Below are 8090 nucleotides of genomic sequence, written 5' to 3'. Positions count from 1 at the left end.
ACCACTATTTGTCTTTTTTATTCTTGCTAAATATTATGACTGTTAGTTAATAATTTCTTCTGTGTTCTTGGCTGTGGACAGTGAGATCATAGCTAAAATTCTTTAGTGGTTTATAATTTTATCCTCCCTAAATGGCATTGTTCATAAAGAACCCCTTAAATCTTAATAACTTCCTTATAAAGAGAATAATTTTGCCAGAAAATATGCTTTTGTTTTCATCCTTGTCTCCTCCCTATTTCATACACATCATAATTTCAGATTGTGCGTGCTACCTGAACAACATAGATTTAACACATGGTTGCAACATTTGGGGGCTCGTCCAAGATCTGTAACAGACCACGGAAGGAAAATGTTGACAATTACCATAAATGTACATAAATCCCCAATCCCATGCAAAAATGTTGCAGATGTTGGACAAGATTTTATATGCAATTGATTTATTTGTAATAATATATTAATGTAAAGTTTACAGTCAGCATGGATAAAAATGGATGGATCTTCTTCTGTGGATCTTCTTCTGAGTTGCTGATTTTGAAATAGGTACACCCGTCTCCTCCAACCTGCACCTGCTTTTCATTGCATCTGCTTCCCTCCTTCTGGCCAGAGATCACATCACAGTAGGTTCCTTACTGTGGTTCGAATTCACAGTAGTGTTCAGAGTTGCATCCAGGGTCCTGAGTTGACCAAAAACTCATCAATTTGCACAGCAACAACACTTTATTTATGCTTTTAGTATTTTACTTTGTGAATGTGTTGCCTTACCAGTCATCATTATTGATAACAATGAATCCACAGCTGCCAGGGCCAAAAGCAATCTGGTTACCACCATTGCTCCACCAGTTGAATAAAGTCTGTCCATCTTCCACATTTCAGAAAATCACCATGATTTTGTGGAGATGGTGTAATTGGGAGTTATTTTTAGGTGTTTCAGCTGGCAAAGGTCTTCTTTAGAATAGTTTAGAACAGAAGGTCTAATCTGATGACATCTATGCTCACAGATGCAGCAATCTCCACAGGAGTCTGGATTGATGGGCACCGGCTTGGATGTGCTATCACCATAGCTAGGTGGTCCAATCCAGTCATTCTGGTTCTAAGAAAGCAAAGAAAGAATTGAAAACATTGGGAAACTAGAAGCCAAAAAAAAAGAGTACCTGTCCATTGACAATGTTGCAGTCCCAATGGTAACTGGACATCACTCTGATAAATCCCTAGAGGTGGGCCAACATGAGATCAACAGCTATCTTATAAAGCCTTGACAGAAGACATATTTGCATTATACATTAGCATAACGTTTACCATATTTATCTTTTAGAATCGTGTAAAGTGGTTGTTCTGAACGATATCTAATACCTGGCCTTCCAGATTGTGAGAACAGATGCACTTCCAGCTTTGTGGTCTCTTTGATTATCATGTTGGTCAACAAACACCACAGCCTTACTAGAGGGCATCATACCCCAGCCCTCACTCTAGTTACTGAAAAGAAGAAGCTAGCTGGTTAGCCTCAGGAGACCTGAGTGTGAAAAATAATGTTACAAGGGGTTGCTCCTCTGGATCAAAACCCTCCCAGTCTACCAGGTACTGGAGTGCGCCTCCTCATCTTCTGGAGTCCAGCAACTGGCAGACAGCGTAAACAGGGGCTCCATCCACCTCCTCAGGAGGGGGCGGTGTGACGTTGGTGTGGCCTCATCCAGCGAACCTGGAATGAGAGGTTTCAACAGAGAAACATGAATAATAATGATAATGGGAGATAAGTCTAATTTGTCAGTGACGTCATTGATTCTTTTCACAATTTTAAAAGGGCCAGTGTACTTGGGATTAAGTTTTTTGCTCCCCTCAGGAAATCTAAAGTCCCTTGTGGATAGCCAGACCTCGTCCCCTGGTTGGAAGTCCGGATTCTCTCATCAAAGGCAATCCACTTGCTGCTTGTTTCTTTGCAGGACGACTTCGATCCATTGATGCATCTCCTCCCATACTCTTTTGCTTCTCTGCATCCAGTCATCTACTGCTGGGACATGCAAAGTCATGGCAGTCCATGGAATGATAGGGGGCTGGAAACCTAAAATGCACTGAAAAGGGATAATTCCTGTAGCTGAGCTGATGCATGAATTCCCTGCCATCTCCAACCCATACAATAAAACCTGGATCAGTCCTTGGAATCGTTGTAACATTACAGGCTCAGAAATTTTCCCAGTTCCTGGTTCACACACTCACTTTGTCCATTAGACTGAGGATAGTACCCTGGGGTTAAACTAACTGAAAACCCAGTGTGGTTAAAAATGGCTGACCAAACTTGAGAAGTGGATTGTGTCAAATGTTTGCGATATCTTGTAAGGAGTCTTTTTTTTGTCACTATGGAGGAATTTTGGCACAGAATACGCAGCTACACTGTAGGGTCTTCGAGCATGAATTACCTGTGTAAAGTCCTGGCACAGCATCTCAATAGTTTTCAAGTCAGGACTTTGATTCGGCCACTCCAAAACCTTAATTTTGTTTCTTTTGAGCCATTCAGAGGTGGATTTCGGATCATTGTCCAGCTGCGCTTGAGCTTTAGGTCACAAACTAGGTCACATAGGTGAATATGCTCTTTCAGGATTTTCTGACAGAGAGCAGAATTCAGGGTTCCATCAATTAGGACAAGCAAAGCAGCCCCAGACTATCACACTACCACCACCATATTTTACTGTTGTTATGATGTTCTTATGTTGGAATGTGGTGTTAGCTTTACACCTGATGTAACAGGACCCATGTCTTCCAAAACATCCACAGAATATTATCTCAAAAGTCTTATGGGCCATCTAGATGTTTTTTTTGGTAAACAAGAGTTTTTTATAGATGTGGTCAGTTTTTTAATTGGTTATTGCAACTAATTTAAATATGAGCCGAAAAGGTCTCACTAATCACAGTCTTCATTGTCTTTAATCTTCCCAGGTTCACTCATGTCACTCCACTGCTGCGTTCCCTTCACTGCTTCCTGTAACTGCAGCAGATTTAAAACTCTAAGGCATACAAAGCCAAACATGGCGTCATCCTTCAAAACACATGGAAGACAAGCATTAACAAACAACTTCTGCTAGTTGTCCAAATATCAGAGTACCTTGCTATGATTAAAGACTATTTGAAGACCTCTCTTTTTGTGCAGCACTTAAGTAAGCATTGCAAGTTTAAATTTTACAAGTCAAACAAAAACGCTGCTCTCCAGCAGAATCCAATAAATCCATTCAGCCAATCAGCGGTATTCAGGTCAGGTGATGCAAGAGCTTTGAACTGTTATAAACAGAATCTCAAACGTCTCCCTCCTCCTTACAAAGAGCAGCATGTAGGTTTTAAAATAGCGGCTACTGCATCTAAACAGAACATAGTGTGTCTAACAGAGAACAACTTTGGATTCAACCATGTGAGCACAATTCATACTGGACACAAAGCGCAATAGTTGGGTGGAAAAGCCTAAATTTCATAACTCACATAGTGCACTATATAGGGAGCAGTGAGTCAGATCTTATAGATGTTTAATATTGACCATTAATAGGCTGTTTTTGTTGCAGTTTTCAGCTCTTCACTTGCTTGTATTATGCTAAGGAACGTTAAATATTACACTTAAAAGAAACTTGTATCCATTACTGTCATGACTGGACAGAAATCAGACACTCGCAGATTAAGATGAGCGTTTTTAATAAAGGGCTTAGGCACGAAGGGGTAGTCAAAAACAGTCCAGGTCAGCAACAGCAAAAAACAGAAGTAGTAGAGGGGCATACCAAGAGACATAGTCAAATAAAGAAGCAAAATCCAAAACCTCCAAAACAGAGTACAAAAGGGAGAGGCAAAAACTCGGAGTAACAAACAAGCAAAAGTCAAAACACAAGCAATCAAACAGACAATGAACGCTTCATAATGCTAGATGGCTAGTCAAAACTCGGCAGAGAACTGAACAACATGAGAGTCTAAATAGGATGGGACACAGGTGCAAACAATCAGTATTCGGGTGATTGGGAACGTGGGTAAGTCACATGACTCTGGTTAGGAGTCATGTGGGAGTCAGAGGCATCATGGGAGTTGGAGTTCTGTTCAGCTTGGGAACCGAAGGGAAACGTGACAATTACATGGATTTGTTTAACTCCGAATCATGAAATGACCATTGGAGTGATCTGCTTTTGCCAACAAACAAAAGTTAAATAACAAAAATAAAATCAAAAATATTTAGACACTTCATTATATAGAGAATAATCTTACATTGTCAGAAAATATGCTTTTATTTCTTCCCTGTCTCTGACCTATCTAATACACATATCTTCAGATTGTGCATGTTACCTGAACACCATAGATTTAATACAGAGATGCAACATTTGGGGGCTCGCCCAGGATCTGTAACAGACCACAGATGGAAAATGTTGACAACTAACATAAATGTACATAAATCCCCAATCCTATCCAAAAAAGTTGCAAATATCTCACACGATTTTATATGTCATGAATTTCTTTTAATAGCATACACTATATTGCCAAAAGTATTCACTCACCCATCCAAATCATTCAATTCAGGTGTTCCAATCACTTCCATGACCACAGGTGTATAAACCGAGCCCCTAGGCCTGCAGACTGCTTCTACAAACATTAGTGAAAGAGTGGGTCGCTCTCAGTAGCCCAGTGAGTTCCAGCGTGGTACCGTGATAGGATGCTACCTGTGCAACAAGTCCAGTTGTGAAATTTCCTCACTACTAAATATTCCACGGTCAACTGTCAGTGGGATTACAACAAAGTGGAAGCGATTGGGAACGACAGCAACTCAGCCACAAAGTGGTCGGCCATGTAAAATGACAGAGCAGGGTCAGCGGACGCTAAGGTGCATAGTGCGCAGAGGTCACCAACTTTCTGCAGAGTCAATCACTACAGACCTCCAAACTTCATGTGGCCTTCAGATTAGCTCAAGAACAGCATAGAGAGCTTCATGGAATGGGTTTCCATGGCCGAGCAGCTGCATCCAAGCCTTACATCACCAACCGCAATGTAAAGCGTTGAATGCAGTGGTGTAAAGCACCGCCACTGGACTCTAGAGCAGTGGAGACGTGTTCTCTGGAGTGACAAATCATGCTTCTCCGTCTGGCCATCTGATGGATGAGTCTGGGTTTGGTGGTTGCCAGGAGACGGTACTTGTCTGACTGCATTGTGCCGAGTGTAAAGTTTGGTGGAGGGGGATTATGGTGTGGGGGTGTTTTTCAGGAGTTGGGCTCGGCCCCTTAGTTCCAGTGAAAGGAACTCTTAATGCTTCAGCACCAAGAGATTTTGGACAATTTCATGCTCCCAACTTTGTGGGAACAGTCTGGGGAGTTTGGCCCCTTCCTGTTCCAACATGACTGCGCACCAGTGCACAAAGCAAGGTCCATAAAGACATGGATGAGCGAGTTTGGTGTGGAAGAACTTGACTGGCCTGCACAGAGTCCTGACCTCAACCCGATAGAACACATTTGGGATGAACTAGAGCAGAGACTGCGAGCCAGGCTTTCTCGTCCAACATCAGTGTCTGACCTCACAAATGCGCTTCTGGAAGAAGGACAAAAATTCCCATAAACACTCTTAACCCTTGTGGAAAGCCTTCCCAGAAGAGTTGAAGCTTTTATAGCTGTAAAGGGTGGGCCGACATCATATTAAACCCTATGGATTAAGAATGGGATTCACTCAAGTTCATATGCGTGTGAAGGCAGACAAGCGAATACTTTTGACAATATAGTGTATTTACTTAAAGTTTAGAGTCAGCATGGATAGCAATAATTGGATCTTCTTCTCAGTTGCTGAATTTAAAATAGGCACGTCTGCTTTACCAGTCATCATTACTGATAACAATGAAACCACGGCTACCATGGCCGAAAGCAACCTGGTTACTGCTGTTGTCCCATCAGTTGGAAAAAGGTTGTCCATTGACCACATTTTGGAGAATCACCATGTTTCGTTGGAGAATGCATAAGTTCTGCCAGAAAGACTAAGGAGGCATGAGTGAAGGAGGACAATTTTTAAATATCCTCAATGGAATTTGACAATTTGAAAGATAACAAGTCAGCAGAAGTTAAAGAGTCTTTGGCGTAGGCACCGTCCTCGGTCCAGGTCTTGGAGCATTGAGACCCTCGCTGATCCCGCCAGATAGAGACGGCAGGGGCGGAGCCTACAATATGCTCATGATACTTCTTTGGGGGGGCATCTAGGGAGGATGAAAACCTTGATGCGACTCTTAGACATGGCGTATTGGCCAACAATAAGGAAAGATGTGTGGAACTACTGCAAGGAGTGTGAAACCTACCAAAAGTACAAGCCCCGAATTTCTAAACATTCTGGCTTCATGCAATCTACACCAGTAGTTGAGCCAGGGTATATGTTAGGCATTGACTTAATGGGCCCTTTGCCAAAAAGTCCTCTGCAAAATGAACATCTGCTGGTGATTGTGGATTACTGCAGCAAGCGGGTAGAACTGTTTCCGCTAAGGACAGCTAAGGCCCCTCAAATAGCTAACATCCTTGTTAAAGACATTCACTTGTTGGGGCACTCCAGCTTACTTGGTGTCTGATTGTACAAAAGCTAACTACCTCATACCATCCCCATAACAACCTCACGGAGCAAGTCAACAGAAATCTAAAGACCATGATGGCATCCTTCATGCAAGGCGAACGCTAGCTATGGGATCAATGGCTAGCTGAATTTTGCTTCGCCATTAACTCAGCATGGCATGAGAGCACTGGATTCACACCAGTGGAGATAGCAATAGGAAGGAATTTGAAAGACCCCTTTGAAAGGTTTCTGAACCAATCCCCATCTCCCGATCATGATTGTCTACAAGGTGACACAATGGCAGCAAGAGCTTGTCAAGCAGGTCTGGGAAAATGGAGAAAGTCCAGGCCAAACAAGCCATGTACTATGGCTGCCGGAGGTCTCTGGCCTGCTTCCATAGTTGAGATAGGGTGTGGGTGAGGTCCCATCCATTGTCTTGAACATATGTAGGATTTGCTGCCAAGCTGGCGGAAAGATGGAAAGGTTCTGCCCAGATAGTTAAGGTGCTAGGTCCAGTTAATTACAAAATCACATACCTTAATGAGCCTAACCAAATTGACACCATCCATGCTGAGCATCATAAGCCTTATTATGACCCAGATGGGTCGCTTTCTGAAAGCGGAGTATGTAACCATCATGGTCACATGATCATGTTCCTTACCATGGGTTATATTATTACTTCCATTTCCACCTACAGCCTCAGGGGGAGCTGTAATCTATGCTGACTCCTTAAAGCAGGTTCAGGAAATAAAAACCCAGGCAATCAGGAAGTAGAACAGAGTTGTTTGTAATACATGTACTCTCAGCTTAGGCTACTTGTCTCCTGTGCTGGGAAACTTGTGTTTCTATGCTGGTGTAATGCAATGCTTTTTGTCCTTTTAGATTTGGTGAGGCATTTTCATGAAATATTATATATATATGGTTTCCAACTGGATTTAATGTAGCTGTTAGCATGCTATGCTAACTCAAGGCTTTGTTTAGTTAAACCCTACAGTATTTGTTGCTGTTTTGCTCATTTTCAATTACTAATGTATCATTAGGAGGAGACTTTTTGCCACCCATCAATTCCATTGTTGGCGTAAGGATTACTGTTCAACATATTTTGCTGGAAACTCTCTGATCAACAGTCTCAACTTTCCAATGGACTATCCACACACAAGAACCATCTCCACCTTCTATCCATATTCCTCAAGGATCTGTCCCCATCAGTAACAAACCCAGTTCTTTGTTTAAAAATTTCGTTGGACTCAAGGACTTCACTTGTTGAAGCCAAAGGACTGAGCAGATGTATATTGTGTGTGTTGATGTTGGTTTTTGTTGTTGTTTTTTGGTTGTATATAGGATCTGGGTGTACACTATCTTTTGGGGGTTTCACTGTATGTTTGTGGATGTTTTTTCTGTTCTTAGTTATTGTTTTTGTATTTCCTTTTGACCCGCCCACATACATCTTCTTCCATAGCCCAGTAGGTGTAGGTTACCCATATTTGCCCTCTCCCCCTATTGCCTTACACATGTGGTTGTTTACGGCATCCACATAGATGTTCACCTAATGTGACAAC

General features: G+C 42.1%; 1 pseudogene; it reads right to left on the bottom strand.

Annotated features, from left to right (window-relative positions):
• Nucleotides 1-287: 287 nt before the first annotated feature.
• Nucleotides 288-1448, bottom strand: LOC118796916 (annotated as a pseudogene).
• Nucleotides 1449-8090: the final 6642 nt, after the last annotated feature.

This window comes from Colossoma macropomum, unplaced genomic scaffold, assembly GCF_904425465.1.
Source record: "Colossoma macropomum unplaced genomic scaffold, Colossoma_macropomum, whole genome shotgun sequence".
Taxonomy (NCBI): domain Eukaryota; kingdom Metazoa; phylum Chordata; class Actinopteri; order Characiformes; family Serrasalmidae; genus Colossoma; species Colossoma macropomum.
The sequence above is the reverse complement of the archived record's forward strand: the minus strand, read 5'-3'. Positions and strand labels throughout refer to the sequence as shown.